Raw genomic sequence first — 17,387 nt, 5'->3', positions numbered from 1 at the left:
CCTTCTTCTCTTTCGCCCTAGGTCTTCTGGAGCATGCGTAAGACATCTCCTGGATCTCTACTGTATAGTAACTAAAAAGGAGAGAAACCGATGGATGCCGGAGGAGTTTTTCTCACTGCAAATTGGGCCTATGGGATCATACGATCCCAGTCCTTCCCATCCTCGTCTACTAACTTTCTCTGAATAATTTTGAGGGTCTTATTAAATCTCTCTACCAATTCGCCCATTTGGGGGTGGTAAACTGAGGTCCTTACGGTGGTAATGTGTAGTAATTCCTTACCTTCACCCATAAGCATACTCATGAAATTGAATCCCTGATTCATTAGAATTTTCTTGGGGAAACCAACCCTAGAAAAAAATGGCAACAGGTGTTTTAAGATTTGCTGGGTTGTGTTGTTCCGCATGGGGAAGGCTTCTGTGTACCGGGTAGTGTAATCAATGATTACGAGAACATTTTTATTACCCAGTCTAGAAGTTTCCAAGGGTTCAATGATATCCATCCCGATTCTAGAAAAAGGGACTTCTATTATTGTCAATGGGTTTAGAGGGACAAGTAAGGGTATATTTGAGCATGTCTGAATGAAGTTCTTTATGTCAGCATGGATACCCGGCCAGTAGAATTTCCCAATGATGTGAGCTTGGGTTTTAGATTGTCTCAAGTGTCCCCCAGTCAAATGAGAGTGTGCAATCTCTAGCATGATCTTGTAATGGGTTTTGGTTATTGCTAACTGAGAATCACTTAGACCTTCACTGGAGGTTTCCCTTCCATATAGTAAGCCCTATTTCAGGAAGAAAAATTGGCTCCTCTTTTCTTGTCCTTCTCCCTCAGGAATCACTTCTAAGAAAGCCTCTGTAAGTACTGGATCGTTTCACTGGGCATCACTTGTGAGAAAGATTCTGTGAGTACTAGATAATTTACTGGGCATAGGCTAGATTGGGAATGATGGTAGGTTAGTCTTCCCTATTTGCTTTAGTGGTACTTATCTCATTGGTCTCTCCAAAGCCTAAGTTACCGCTCTCAGTTTCCTCTGGTTCAATTTCTTCCTCAAAACGGGGAAATAGAGCCTTCTCAAGAATTCCATGTGCACTTTTGTCCCCAGGGCGAATTTGAAACAGGGTTTGCCATGGTTCTGTAAGAGAACTTCTATGTGAAATAAATTGTTAAAGCCTGTGTACTGTCCCTGGCCCCTTTCATTACAAAGTGTGATAATGTGTTGTTCAATGAAATGCTAGTTCCAACAGATGTCAAGCAAGCTTGGCTAACCCCCCTTCTGAAGACGCCATCACTGGATCCTGGTGTGGCGAGTAATTATCGCCCGATTACTAACTCCCTTTTTTTCTTGAAAATTCTGGACAAGATTGTACATGAACAGATCCAGGTATTCTTGAGTGAATACAGCTTACGAGGCCCCAAGCAATCAGGTTTCTGGAGCTCTCATAGCACCAAATCTACACTATTAGACCTTAAGACCAATATTCTGAAAAAAATGGATAAGGGCAAAGCTTCATTATTGATGCTCCTGGATCTAACAGCTGTGTTTGATCTCGTTGATCATTCCATCTTAGCCAGCAGACTACTTGAGAGGGTCTCTTTTTCCAAGGAAGCAGCTAGCTGGGTACTCTCTTTGCCATCAGACCGGACAGCCAAGGTCTTCCATGAAGAAGCTATGTCAGACAGATATGCTCTAACATATGAAATGCCACAGGGTTCCTGTCTGTCACCCGCTCTTTTTAACATATTCATGCTCACATTGTTCGATCAATTGGATGCAGAAAGTACAGGTTATGCCCACTATGCGGATGATACTCAACGTCTTTTCCCGCTTTCGGGTGACTACAGCAAAGACACTGAGGCCATCAACGCCACTTACAACCAAGTTCATCTCTGGATGTTTCACAATGGCCTTAAACTACTCCAAAACAGAGTTTATAATCTTGGGCACCTCTTCTAAACTGCGTCATTTAGACCAAGCCTACTCCTCCTTCCAAATTGCAGATTGTCTTCTTCCCACCCTCAAGAAAGTATACACTTTGGGAGTTACTATTGATCAAGCGCTCTCAATGAGGGCTCATATTAGCTGCTTAGTGTGTAACTCGTCACATTACATCAAGCTTCTAGCACAACTCAGACGTTATCTTGAAATGTCCGGCTGTGCTACTTTGGCCAGAGCTATCATAGGTAGTCATCTGTACTACTGTGCGAGCATCCTATTAGGCGTGGGTAAGGGAGAAATCAACTGCCTACAAGTTGTTCAGAACAATGCAGTGAGGGTGGTAGTTGGTCTGCTCAAAAACTGATCATGTGTCAGCGGCACAGAGATTGCTACACTGGCTTCCTATTGTAAAAAGGGTCACTTTTCGTACCCTTTGCATTGCACACTCTTGTCTTTATGGAAAAAGTCTGACATACCTGGTAGCGCAACTTAAATGGTTACCAAACAGATGCAGCCTTAGCTCTCACAACACATGATTAATGCAACTACCGAAAGCAAAACTGGCACATGTAAAAAATACATGCTTTCCAATCTCGACACCACAACTATGACATGCCTTACCCCCTGAAGTTGTGTCCTAGTCTTGCCAGTTTCAAACACAATCTGAAAACCGTCCTTTTTGAATACATTCAAACACTATTGCATTTACCTGTGGGATATGTTTCTCGTTGTTTGTCAGTCTTACCGCTCTCATGTCTCAGGGCTTCTTGTTCAGCCGTTTAGAAATTAACTAACAAAATAAATAAATAAATAACTATGTCTCCTCAAAAGTCTGGATCTATAACACCTGCTAGGACATCTAGACCAAACCTCCCGGCCAGGCCAGAATTTTGAGGCCAATCTTATATAACAACCCGTAGGGGGTATTAGAACTAAGTCTGTATGAATCATCCCTCTTTTCCTGGGAGGGGGGTAGTGGCTTCTCTGCTGCTACAAATGTCAAAGTCTATGGATTCTTTTGTGGTGGTAGAGGGGTCTGAGGCTCTGTGACTAAATTTCTGGATTTTTAGGGTCTACCAATTTGTCTTAATTGAGTTGCATCCCACTTCTGACACATATATAAGAGATGCATGATATCACAAAAATGACACTGACACAAAGGGTATAATTTGTAAAACCTTTATTCAATTTTCGGGTTTGGAAAAACACCTAATTTGCCCTCTAGCTAGGATGGGAGTAGTGTCTACCATCAACTAATAAATAAAACAGCCCTAGTTGAGTCCGTCAAATCAAAATGGCCTACTGCAACAAAACCTAATGCCTTCCCTTCTCTTGTACAAAAAAAGTGGGTATAGGAGAATATGCATGGAAAGGAAAATCAGTGTTAGAATATAAAGAATAAATACGGCTGAGTGTCTGGTGAGTACAAAGGCAGTGAATATGGCAATGGAAATGTGCACAAGATCACACAGTGAATAGCTTTGAGTCAAACAACATGCACACAGGAACCAAGACACATGTATACTAAAACCCCGAGTGCAAATAGAGAGTGACAACAATACAAATATATGAAAAGGGATGTGGGGTAAGCACTTAGATGGTTACAAGGAAAGTCGGCAAGCTCCTTACCCACAATTGCTGTTACAGGTACTGACAGCGCTAAGCCCACGTACAGGGCAAGCAACGACAGGATCTGTGAGCTAACACTCTTGATGGTATTGAATAAGGTAACTTAAAAACAGTACTCACAAGGACGAGAAATACCACTTGAATGTCAGCAAGCCCAGAAAGGCTATAACAGCAATGGCAGGATAACTAAATACATAAGACTCAAGACAAGGGGCAAGTAGGAATAGTGATTACAGAATAGTTAGGAAAACATCAACATTCATACAGGAGCTAGCTACAACAGCACACCACACTTAATAATCAATGGGAAATAAATGCAGAAGTGCAAGGGAAAACCTGGAATGGATTCCAAGAGAAAGTAAATGAACAGGAGCAGAGAATACATAATTACAAAGGCAAACCTCCTCACCTATCCTAGGAAAAAGGCAGGAAACTAAATCTATAAAGAGGAAAGACTAAAGCATCAAGGTTGACAGCAGCAAAGGGCAAAGTCAAAGAAATATAGAACACAGGCAACCTGGGCTGCACCAAAAAGGAAAGCACTGACAAATGCTGCCTGCAAACAGAGGAAGACAGAAAGGGAATCTAGGAAGCAGAAATCAATTAAGCACATTAAATTCGAAATCCAAGGAAAAAGGAACAAGAAATAGAAACTAGGAACTAGGCAAAAAGCTAAGAACCAGGAACAAGGAACCAGGAACAAGGGACCAGTCACAAACAGGAACACTGCATCAATGACCAGCCTCAGGTGTGCTGCTCGCTGCACCTGCAGCCACAGGTGTTGCCTATCCTCCACCCAACCTTGTCCTACAAGGCTGGAGATGAAGCAGTGGGCCAGACATTCTGGGAAGCATAGTCATTTGATTAAAGGAGCATGCTGGCTGCCAAAAACCTGGAATGGATCCGGAAGGGAAGTAGCTTGGAAAATAAGGAGTAGGCGCTCCCACTTCATCACAGCACAGTAGCATAAGGTTCAGAAGGAAAGTCCAGTAGGGAATAAACCCCAAAGCATGCCCTCAAGTGGTGGGAATGGGAGCTAAGGGAGCGAGTAGTAACACTGAGTCAGCTCTCCTCTCCAAGGTAGACAGGATGACACACTCTGGCTCAGGTTCTCAAAACAAAGGCAGTTAAAAACGTGGTTTGAGGCTCTCCTGGACTTCCACGTTAAAGTCCCTCTTTTCAGCTTTCAAAACACAGTTAAATAAAACGTTCATGTCGGTCTCCCTCAATCGGGCTCGGACCTCTCAAAGTAACAAGTTCACGTAGGTCTGCCTCAGTCGGGGTCAGACACTTCAAAGCAACACTTGCAGGGGTTCTCTTCCACAAGTTTACTTCACATCCTTAATGGGTTCCCTTCCCCTAACTTATCACACTTCCAGTCTTCCTGATGTCGAAGATTTTCGAATGTGCGTGGCTTTTTCTATAGACCTCTGGAGGATCCCTTCGACTTTCCCTTCAATTCATGCTCTTGTGTTATTTGCCCCAGTGTCTCTTGGTCTGGTTAGTTCGATGTTATAAACACAAAGGTTCAACATTCCCCTTTTTATTTTCCCCTTTTTGCTGAGTTAATTTTGATCACTATGCTATTTATAGTTCATTCACATTATCTCTTCATAACAAAAACATTTCACCTTTCACAGAGACTTTTGAATGGGCTACTTCCTTTTGCCGGACCACTACACTACTCAGTATCACTAGTTTCACAGATATCGGTAACTCAAAGTTCACCACAAGTCTGTTTTCCTTTGCGTCTCATTCACACGCATGCATCCTTCAATTGTGCGATATACTGTTGCATCTTCAATCTTTGCTTAACACACCAGCCTTTCATGTCGCTCGCCAACTCACTGGCAGTGTGCATTCCTTTCTTCACCTGGGAGGGTCGCTGGCTTCCTTGAAACACAATGCAGTCTTCTTGTCTGGGATTTGGCCTTCTCCCCGTGCCTTTCACAGCCATTTGGAGGCAAAGGCCTCCTGCAGGGTACTTCTGGGGTCCTCTACCCTTCGCTCCCTTCCCTCTGTCTGTCGCTCTGCTCCAGTAGGTTTGCCTTCACCCAGGAAGATCTGCTCTTGCGCGTGTTCCACCTTGATCAGAGTGTGTTTCTATGTTCTGCCTTTCATCCGTGTGAGGAGAGCTAATTGGTATCAGATGTATGCACTTAAAGTCAAGTGCCTGACTTTGCCTGACCCGATTAGCGGGACATGTCCAATGAGATATGTAAGGGTTAGCCTCTTTACTCTCAGTTGCCCTCTTCCTTGGCCCAGTATTTGTATGAAAGGGGTGCGGGGGAGTTGGGACATTGGAGAATGCTATAAAATAGGATAGGTCATGTGTACGGGAAAGGGGGGATTACCGCGTCTCACCATTGGTCGCCTCACCCCCAGTCCCTGAAGAGCCCTCACCCATGTGATCCTCCCACACTGGTCCACCACCAGGGTCTGGATCCAAAGGCAATGGTCATACCCCGGCCACCTGAGTGAGAGATCCCCAGGAACTAGCAGGTGAGACACCCTTTGGTTTCTCACAGTGGGTTTCCATATTTGGACAAACCCTTAAGTATTTTTCTGGGGTTTTTCACTCTAACCAACTCCCCTTCCTTAATCAATACACCATGGGTGCCTCTGGTGCAATCATATTCTTTGTATTTAGTCTGCTTCTCTCTCAATTCCCTTAGCACCTCCTCCATATCCACACTCTTGACATTCCTTGTTGACAGTTAAGACATACTCAAGCGGCTGCACACTGCTCTCGCTTTCATCATAACAAATGCTTCAGCCCCAGTTTTGGAATGAAGAGCCATTCTGTAAGGATTCAGTGACTCCTTCAGGGTATCTCTCCATGGTAATTTTCTTTTCTTGCCAATTCCCTTTAACCTTAGAGAACCCCAGCTCTTTTGCTGGACTTAGGGCTTTTTAATTTTTACTCCTGAGTGAGTGGGACCTTTTTCTCACTTGAGTGTTTTCTTGACTATGATTTTCTATGTGCCGCACTGTTTTATGGAGTGTGGTAAACTCCAGAAGCATCTGCTTTTCCATCGTGACACACAGCACCTTTTGTGCAGTGCCACTGGGAATACCCTTGGACTTCTTTTAATGTTTAACTACATTTTCCTGGGTGAACTAATGTTCCCAAGAATAGTAAGATGACCACTGTCTTACTTATCTTTACTTTATGGGTCCAGCACACACCACCCTATGTGGAGTGCTGGGGGGTTACATAGTAATTCATTTAACCCATTCCTCATGTAACATTTTGTTACACTAACTCACTTGAATGGCTGGTGGCAGTGTTTTTTTTTCTTCTACCTAGTTACACATATCTGCAGGCTGATACCTCAGCTGCAGTGCTGCACCCAAGGATGACCAGTTTCTCAAAATAGCCCCCGTCATCTTTTTTCACCATGTCTTGTTAGTTAGTTTCTTCAGGGCTTGTACTCTGTTTTTTTGCGTTTGAGTCCTTTGTGTATTTCACCCTTTTTTGCCGGGCTTCAGCCCTGATGCCATGCCCAGGCTCCAGTGTGTCTGGAAAGGCAGGAAGTGAGGGAGGGTCCCAAAACTTCCCTGTCCTTTGTCTCTAGGTGTGCCTCAGTGAAACCACTTCCTATCGGCCGGTTAGCTATCCTGGAGGACAGCCACCTTGCTGTGTGATTGACAGCCTAGGGCTGTGAATGAATAGGTACTTACATAAAAAGCAAGGTTTTTGGGACTAAGAGCAGAGTCGACCACTCGAGGACAACATCCGAAGCATAAGATGAGAGAAGATGCCAGCAGCACACTCCTGTAACGCTAAGTACTGGGTGAAACCCTGTAGCTGTGCTGACCCCGTTTTCTAATTGACAGGGAAGAACCATAAAGGATGACTTCCTCCCTTAGGCTAGTGGGACCAACTAGATGAGAGACAAACCCTATTTTGGTGCAAACCCCAACATGCTGCAACTTTCCAAGGCTGCAGAAACCCAATACCTGTGGTACCTGGACCATTTGCGTGTGTATTGTCTTCAGTAGTCGAAATCCGGTCAGATGTTCATGGACATTCATAGGAACCTACAGAAGCAAGAAATCTGCATCCAGAGTCCCCTCACCAGAGTCCAGGACTGATGGATCAAGGAAATCCTAACCAGAGCTTTTCGTTCTTCTTTGGCGCTGAAGAAAAGGCACCAAAACCACAAAGAGCTGCTGAATTGATGGAAATCCATTGCTGCTGAGTCCCTCTCTCGATGTGCTGCTTCAGGAGCCCACCAGACGTCCTTTCTTTTGTCACTACGACCAAGGACCAGGAACAAGGGTCTACTGCATTGCATCGTGAAGGCAACCAGCTGGAACAGCTTCTTCAATTGAAAGGTACTGTCAGGCTTGGGGTAGTTTATCCTTTTGCCATTTGGGGTCCTTCCTATCTTTGGGAGTGCGATTTAACCCTACATTAAGTTGACCTCAACTTACCTGCATTGGCCTTACAGCTTGTGCTTTCTAACGGTGACTCCTATTGAGTTGCTCTGATTTCTCTTTTGAACACTGACTATTTAAGAACATATTTCGAAGATGAAGAGCATCAGAACCTTGATTGTTCCCATTGACTTTGGCTGCCCTGGGTCACTAAAGGCCTCCTTCTCAACCTATTGGTTTTGGGAGTGCTTGTTCTCTCACAGGTTTTAATGTTGAACACTTTCATGCTGGGATAATATACTGCCTGCATCCCTTTGGGAGAATCTAACTGTTCTTATAATCTAGCAGTCCGATCTAACCCTAACCTTTCCTTTCTTGAAAACTCAATATTGCAAAGGTGATACTATATAAATGCTATACTGACCTCAAATGACGTCCCCTCTGGGTGCTCGAACATGTGTAACATATGAATGAATTACTCACCTGCTTTATTGTTCACTTTTTTAATTTAATCCTAACTTGGAATTAATGTTACAGCGAATTACTGCTTTGTAAAGAATGCTTTAAATATCTTTGTGTATAAATAAATAATGCATTATATAGCTTTAAGTGTGTAAGTGTTTAATTGGATACTTGCATTTACCGATTTCATTGCACAGCTCTACAGCTCACATAACCTGTGTAGTACAGGCCTATATAAAAAAGGTGGGTTACCTAATATAAAGAGATAAGTCTTGTGTAGTCCCACACCAGTTGGACTGCACTAATCCTTACCTCACAGTAGTGAATTCACAAGCGCCAGCTGAATTTGAGCCTTTATGAACCCATTCATACGTTCTACTAAACCATACGTCATAGGGTGATTAAGTGAGGCGTGTTTATGCTGGATCCCTCATCCTTCAGGAATCGCTGCATCTCTTCAGAAATTAATTGAGTCCCATTGTCAGTAATTATTTCCTCAGGATCTCCCTCTCTACTAAACATAGCTTCCAGAAACCCGACAAACTTCTCAAATGTTACAGAGCCATGGACTACACCCCGTTCCACCCACTTTGAGGTAAAATGCGTTAGCACAACTATGTAGACTTTGTATGCCTCCAAGGTTTCAAAAGGTCCTGCAATGTCAAACACCAGTTTCTTCCAAACCCAATCTGGGGCCTGTATTGGTTGTAGCAGCATTATGTTAGGCTTGTTGGTCTTGCTGCTGATGGCACAGGCTTGGCAATTTGTTTTTAAAGCTCTTCCACATCGGTCAAAATTCCTGGCCGCCAGTACACTTCTCTCAACCGTCTCTTGGCGAGGCTCCTCCCCAGGTGGCTTTCATGAGCAATACTCAGGATCTTCTCTCTCAAACACTCTGCAATATTATGGGATCGCCCCTCATCACACACAGTGAGTTCTCCACAATCTCATCTTGTACTTGGGTGTATTTTGTAAGGCCATCTATCTTGTTCCATCATTCGTGAACAGCCCGGCGTAACAATTCTTGCTCTGGGTCTTCAGCTGATGCTTTGATCCAATAATTATTTTGCAATCCCTGGAATTATGTATTTATCCTTGTCTCCATCGCTTGGCTCTCCCTTGTTCCTGGCCCATGGAAGTCTAGAAACACAGTCAGCCATCACATTCCCTACACCTGGGATGTATACAACCGTAGCGTTGTACTCCATAATGTCTATCCTCCATATCCATATTCTCGAGTATGGCAGGTGTGGAGGTTTGGAATTCATAATGTGTATTAGGGTCCAATGGTCACGATTACAGGTAGACCCCAGATAACTGTTCTGAAATATTCTAAAATCCATTTTACTCATAAAGCTTCCTTTTCAATGTCTGAGTAATTTAACTCTGCATCTTTCAACGCCCGAGAGGCAAAAGCAATCGTTACTACTGCACCTTCTTGAACCTGCTGCAGCACCCCTCGCAGGCCCACGTTGCTGCTGTCTACTGTGATGACACTGCTGGCAGTGGCACTGAACATCCGAAGAGCAGGTGCCTCATTAACAACTCCCTTGATATCTTCCAATTCACTTTGACACTATTCCAACCAATTAAACTGTGCACATTTCTTCATCAATCCCCTCATGTGTAGCGTCTTGTCAGTGAATTGTGGAATAGATTTGGAGTAGTACTCCGCCATCCTCAAAATTGAATGCAACTGATCTTTGCTCACAGGTGCTGGCATCTTCGATATTGTCCCAACTAATTCCTTTTTGGGTTTAATCCCTATACAATTGATCACATGCCCCAGATATGTTAATTCATTTACTTTAACCCTGCACTTGTCAATCTTCAAAGTGAGACCCTTTTCTTGTATAACCTGTAAGACATTCAGGAGTTTTGCATCATGATCTTCTTCCATCATGGACATTATAAGGAAATCATCTTGAAAATAATAAACTCCTGTCGGGACGACAAAAAGGTGTTGCATTTTTCTCTGAAAGACTGCAGCAGCAGAGACCAATCGTTAGGGCATGCATTTGTATCTGAATGCTCCTAACAGTGTGACAAAGCCCGGTATCTCGAAACATCATCTACAACAACCTGATGGTAGCCTTTGGGATAGGTCCAAGGTTGGAAGTACTTTGCGGGCTTCATAGTAGTCAGCATCTCATTGATGATGGGCAGTGGGTGCCTATAAACCGAGATGTTAGAATTGATATCTCTGTGGTCTACACACATCCTTATAGAATTGTCACTCTTTTGCACAATTACTATAGGAGCTAGGCACTCTGATGACTCAATGGCTCAATGACATCATGTTCACACAATTTTCATAAGTCTTCTTCCAAAGCATACCTAGTGTTGATTGGAATGTTCCTGAACTTGTGTATCACTGGCTTTGTTCTCTCTCTTGAATCCCTTAAGCATGCCTATTATTCCATTTAACACAGGGGGAAACGTCTCCACCAACCCCTCCTTAGACGAGAGATTGTGAGTTGTAGCACACAGTATAGGCTTTTCCGCACAGGGTGTATTTTAATCTGTAGGGCAGTGTACTCTTCCCATCCTACTACTGATGACACATTCTCTGCCACATAGATTTTGCAGAAAACATCCCATTTATATCCCAGAATTATGATAGGATTCTTGCCATACCATGTGGCCCTAATGTGAGTGGGTCTCAATTCATGGAGTTGTCCTTTCAGTTCGTGCACAAATACACGGCATCTACCATTGTGTATTTTGAACCAGTATACATCATTATATCCAAAGGAACGTAATTTATTTCCATGCGCACCCACGGCCCCCTCCTTCATAGAAATTCAATAGTAAGTATGTGGACAGGAACATCTGAAATCGTCAGAAGTCTGCTAGGTTCCCCTATTTCTTCAAGAACTCTAATGCTGCTCCTCCTCTTTCCGTTCTTGAACACTCTGCCATAGTGCCTGACAATGTTGCACCTGAAACACTTTGCAGCAGTGGCTGGACAGTCTTGCTCACCATTTGGGTTTCTGGTGCTCCAACACTTATAACACTTTCATTGTGGATGTCTACCTTCGGTATATCCACCAGCCTCTTGTACAGTGTTTGTCATGGGAATTCAACTTGTGTCGTGGTGCAGGCCCTCATCCCTTCTTGACCAACGCCACTGTGATGTCATCACTATCATCGTCACCTTCATTCTCTATCATTTTCACTTCTTGAGCAGTGTAATCATGCTTAACAACTTTCATACAAATGCTCCCTAATTCCATTGTTCTTGCCATTTCAGTGGCCTGCTCTAACGTAGGATCTTTTGCCTTCATTAGCTTTTGTTGGATGTGGGGATCAACAGTATGGAACATTAATTGATCCCTCAGGTACTCATCAGCAATGCCTGTAAATTTGCAAGTGGCAATCAGTCCTCTCAAAGCTGCAAAATAGCTGTCCACCGACTCACCCTTATTTTGCTTCTTTGTGAAGAAATAGTACCTTTCTAGACCGACATTAGTTTTGTTCCCAAAATGTTTTTCAAGTTTCGCTAGAGCTGCCTCATATTTCTGGGTCGCACACTATGCATTCGAGTCACCAGCACCATCCAAATGAGTTACCTCAGGAAGGGTGGGAAAAATCCGTAATGCCTCCGCCCCTATACAGTTCAGGAGAGAGGCTTCCTTCAAATCATTGTTAAACTTCACTCCCCCAATGGCCCTGAGTAGGGTGGCCAACTGTCCTGCATTTTGCGGGATTTACCCATAATTGGGCACTCTGTCCCACAGTTTGCCGAGTGGCACTGCGGGACGCGGGTTATCCTGACTTGCTCTGTTCAGCACAATTTGTGTTCGTACAGAGCAAGTCGGAGCCACAATTAGGCATGCTGGGGGCTGGGGCCAGCCACTGCAGGGCACACAGGTCACAGCTAATTGCTATGCAACTACCCCTGTCTTACAGCTTAGCTGCCACTTGCCAGCCACTGTTATTTTGATTTGTGGCAAATGTATATATATGACCCCCTCCCCGCCAAGAGCGGGGAGGGGGTCATATACATAGTTTTTCCATGAATCGGAATGACAGTGACTGCCAAGTGGCAGCTATATCTGTGAATAAAAGTTCTATTGCATTCAATTGCCCCCGCAGCTGCTGACGTGACAGGCCTGCTGTCTTACAGATTAGCTGCCACTTGCCAGCCACTGTCATTTTGATTTGTGGCAAATGTATATATATGACCCCCTCCCCGCCAAGAGCGGGGAGGGGGTCATATACATAGTTTTTCCATGAATCGGAATGACAGTGACTGCCAAGTGGCAGCTATATCTGTGAATAAAAGTTCTATTGCATTCAATTGCCCCCGCAGCTGCTGACGTGACAGGCCTGCTGTGCAGTCACGTCAGCAGCTGCGAGGGCAGTGCATTGATTCTGCCCGTGCCCGGTGCTCTGCGGTAGGGCACGGAAAGGAGCGGGCCAAACGTGGACGCTGTGACATCATCACCGCCTTGTGTCCCGCAAAAGCATCTCAAAACGTTGTCCACCCTAGCCCTGAGGTAAACTGTTACCATGGTATAGGAGGATCCGCTGGAGTGGCGAGAAAAGGGCAGGGGGCAGGCATATTTTGCATCATTTCCTCCTCTTTTCCCCGAAATGCACTTATAAATAAAGTGGGTAAGCCATCAGCCACACGGTACTGGGACGAGGAAGATGTCCGTGGACACAAGTACTAGGACAAAGACGAGGGAAGTTGCCAAATTCTCCAACCACAATAAAGATGGCCGCATGCACACCACGTTTTCTCTAGTGTGCGCTGCACCTTTGTCTCACCAGCTGAAGGGTCGCCTCACCTGCACGAGCCAGATCTCAAATGCATCGCCCCAGCGCCAATTTTAATCTACCACAGGAGCCCACTACCGGGCCACTGCAAGAGACTTCCCTTCTCCCTCCTGCTCACGTGGCACCGCTGCAGGTCAAACCGGAGTGCCTGGGGGTCTCTGCTGCCATCGTGCCTCCCTCACCGGCTCATCACCAATATGTTATAAAATTAGGGGCATGTGGCAAGGAGGACTTGATGCAGGGTAGATTTATTAGTTACAAGAGACACCCAGACACAGCCGCAGGAGTGTAGCTGACACCCATTGCCTAACTGCTCTCCCATATCGTTCCCGAACTCTGGGCGCCTCAAGAATGATATGGGAGATCAATTCACAACAGCCAGGCTCTAAATATAGGCTGCCTGTAACCTCTTTTGTTTGGAGTTTCTGGACATCGCCCCCACATGTTCACTACCCCGAAGCATCAGGCGTACAGCATAATGCTCACACTCGTTCCAGCATGTACAAATAAAGTGTCCCATGGCAGAGATGAATGCTTGCACCCAGTATGAATCTGGGTGCCAGGGAGGAAAAGTATAGACCCTTTTGATGTATCACTGATTGTTATTCATTGCTAGGCAGTGCCCTTCTCTTTTGGTCGGGCTCATAAAAGCACTGAAGCTCTAATCCGCTCGTCCCACACCCACCGATGACACCCAGCACAGCACTTAATACCAGGTTCACCAGACCTGCTAGTTATGCCGTGGGTCTGCAGCTGTGTCTATGCAATATTAAATCATTCAGTAAGTACAGCGCCGTGCACATCTGCTTTTTTCTCTAAACATGCGCCCACCTCTTCAACACTCACAGGAGGGCCCATGTCCCGGCTGTGGTGACTAAACCCGTGCCTCGGGCCGCCTCACTCGCATGCATGCATGCACTCACACAAAGTGACACTAGCACACACATCTGCTGCTCGTAAGGTCCCGGCTGCAACTGCCGTACGGACCGTCTTTACTACAACAGTGCATGCGTGGCCAGGAACGAGGCTTGCGCATGCGTACATTCATTTTACGACGTAACATCCCTCCTTTTCTTTAAACAGAAACAACATCAACTTAACAACCTTGAACTGACCCAAAGTGAGTCACTGATCTGGACAGATCGTCGGCTCAGTCTCCTGAGTTCAGGACATAGGGCCTCATTACACGGTAGGCGCTAAAAAATGTGATTTACCATCATGGCGCTATTAGCGTGTCCGCCATCGTAGGAGACCGCTAATAGCGTTCCATTACGAGTTAGCGGACACGCGCATAGGGCCATGCCGGTAAATGACCCTACCGCCATGGCGCAAAAGCACCTTACCGGCTCCGAACAAAGTGCTGATAGCACCTCCGCCCTCATGCTGCACGCTATTAGCGGTCACCGCTGTTAGCGGTCACTGCTATTAGCGGTCACCGTAAAACACCGGAACCGGAAATAGCGTCATCGCACCGGAACGGGAAAGAGCCCGGCGGCCATCTTTAAAAACGCAATCCATTGCCATCCCCTGCACTCAGGACCTGCAGCAACACCACGACTGGCAAAACCACATCCCACAAGAACAAACAATGCCCAAGGCCCTAAAGAAAGCCGATGCGCGTCAGCGCAAAGAACGCTTCTCAAACGAGGAATTGAAAATGCTGGCAGACACCCTGGCTGCAAATGCTGACGTAGTGTTCGCTAGCGACATGCGGCGCCCGGCACTCCTGAGAAAAAAGGAAATCTGGGCTGAGGTGGCGCAGAAAGTCAGTGCGGTGGGCTCCACCCCCCGCACCGTAAAGGACGTGCGCAAGCGGTGGGATGATCTGCGCCTCCGTGTACGCAGCATTTTATCGGCCAACAGGAATCTGGCCATGGGCACAGGAGGCGGAGGTGGATCCCCGATGAAGATGCAGGAGTGGGAGGAGACATGTGCCAGCACCATTGGCATAGAATCCATCGAGGGAGTGGGCCGAATGGAGTGTGGTGTGGCAACAACGTCAGACAGAGGTGAGTGACCACGCAAAACACAGCAATGCCAAGCATGAGTCCCTCCCCCAAATGTGAATTGGTAATCAGCTAATGGATGGGGTCATCACACACACATGTACACAACCCTGCATATATGCCCTGCACATCCCCACACAACCACATGCATGCAGCACCTCACACACGTGTCACCCTGACACATGTCCGGATGACCCACCCATCTGGCCAACAACCTGCAGGCCCAAACTAGATGTCCAAATCCAAAGAACTGCAGCAACAACAACATATGCATGATGCACGTTGACCCATCACTGATGTTATCCCTGTCTTGCTCCCCCACAGGGTCACAATCTGACAGTGAGGAGCTGGACTCTGCAACGCAGGCCCCACCACCCAAAAAGCAGGCCAAGGGAAAGGATGCAGGCACCAGGCCCAGTACATCAAGGGGCACTGGGATATCTGGAGTGGCCCAGCGTTCAAAAGCCACCCACGCAACGACCACACCAAGGGTCGAAATGCCATCCGACACTGTGGCAGCACCCCCACCACCCACCCCCACCACTCAGGAGCCAGTGCCAGAAGGCACGCCGTCCGCAGCCAATAGCTCCGTCGGGGAAGCAGCAGCCACGGCACCTATGAGTGATGTGGATGACCCATGTCCGACACCGGAAGGGCAGCGTACACCCAGCACCCAGCTGTCCCCACTCCACAGCCCATGCAACACATCCAATGACAGCATCCATGAGGTGCATGCTGGAGATGCAATGGATGGGTCATTCAGTCCCGTGGCGAGCTCACCTGATGTCGGCCACATGCAGCAAGCTGCACCGAGGAGTAACAGGGGCAGGGCCGCAGACGACACCATGAGCCTGATACGCCAGCGCCAGGAGGAGCTCAATGCCCTGGTTGCCCGGCAAGTGAGCGAGGCTGCCTCGACCAGGGAGGAGATCCAGGTGTTGTCAAGGGACATGAAAGCTGCCATGGACAGCAACACGACGCGCCTATGTGACGAGATGGCCGCTGTGAGGCAGGTCCTAACGCGCATTGCTGAGGCGATGGAGAGCATGCGTCACTCACAGGGAGCAGATCAACCAGCCACTCCCTCGTCTACTAGCTCCGACCAGACAACCATCCTGCGCAGGTCCAGCCGGTCCTTGCGGTGGTCAGACTCACAACCCCCCAATGGTGGTAGTGGAGGAGGGAAGTAGGGCCAGCCTGTCCCTATTGACACTTGGGAACTAATGCAGCACTGATGTGCACACCATGTTCGGTGGAGTTGTGGGGGGAGGAGGGTGAGGGTGTTCGGTGGAGTTGTGGGGGGAGGGGGGTGAGGGTGTTTGATGGAGTTGTGGGGTGAGGGGGGTGAGGGTGTTCAGTGGAGTTGTGGGGGGAGGGGGTGAGGGTGTTTGGGGGAGTTGTGGGGGGGAGGGTTGTTGGGGTGGAGGGTACATGCACGTTTGAATGTCATAATGCTCAATACACACGTAATGGCATGGATAATCACATGACTGGACATTGATGTGTATGTGTGCTTTATTGTTGAAGGGTGCACTGTGTTTATGTCCTCCATACACCCCGTGCCCTGAGCTGAACACCAATTGCACCCTCCTAATCCATGTGCATCAGAAACAATGGTCTATCAGGTGCTGCCGCACAGCACATCCCTCATGGGCATCGCCACCTGCATGACCTGCAGCCCCCTCTCCTCCATCCTCATCCCCGTCATCATCCTCAGACGGTGGACGCAGTTCTATGTCAGGGGGCATTGGCACATTCCGTCTGATACACATATTGTGAAGCATGACACATGCCATGGTGATCTTGGCCACCTTCTCATGCCCGTACAGGAGTGCCCCGCCCGACCTGCTGAGGCACCGGAAGCGTTCCTTCAATAGGCCGAATGTCTGCTCGATCACCACGCGGGTACCGGTGTGTGCATGATTGTAGTCCTCTTCGTGCCTGTTCTGTGGGTTCCGCACAGGGGTAAGGAGCCACCTCTTCAGGGGATAACCTGCATCACCTGCATGGGTGCAACAATGGGTATGTGTAAGTGTCTACATAATGTGGAGCGTGCACATATCACACAAACAAACATTGCATATTCAACGACATCCACAGATCCAAGCACGCATGGCAATTAGGGTAATTGCAATGTGGGAAGGTGAGGTGGTCCTTGCAAGTGGACATGCACCATGCATGCTTACAG

General features: G+C 46.8%; 1 protein-coding gene across 1 annotated transcript in view; it reads right to left on the bottom strand.

Annotated features, from left to right (window-relative positions):
* LOC138568827 (ferroportin-like) overlaps nt 1–17,387 on the bottom strand; it is a 467,510-nt gene that overhangs the window by 125,752 nt on the left and 324,371 nt on the right. The window lies entirely within an intron of this gene.

This window comes from Ambystoma mexicanum, chromosome 2q (genome assembly GCF_040938575.1).
Source record: "Ambystoma mexicanum isolate Mex_15411 chromosome 2q, UKY_AmexF1_1, whole genome shotgun sequence".
Classification (NCBI taxonomy): Eukaryota; Metazoa; Chordata; class Amphibia; order Caudata; family Ambystomatidae; genus Ambystoma; species Ambystoma mexicanum.
Note: the sequence above shows the minus strand (reverse complement) of the source record. Positions and strands in the feature narration are given on the sequence as shown.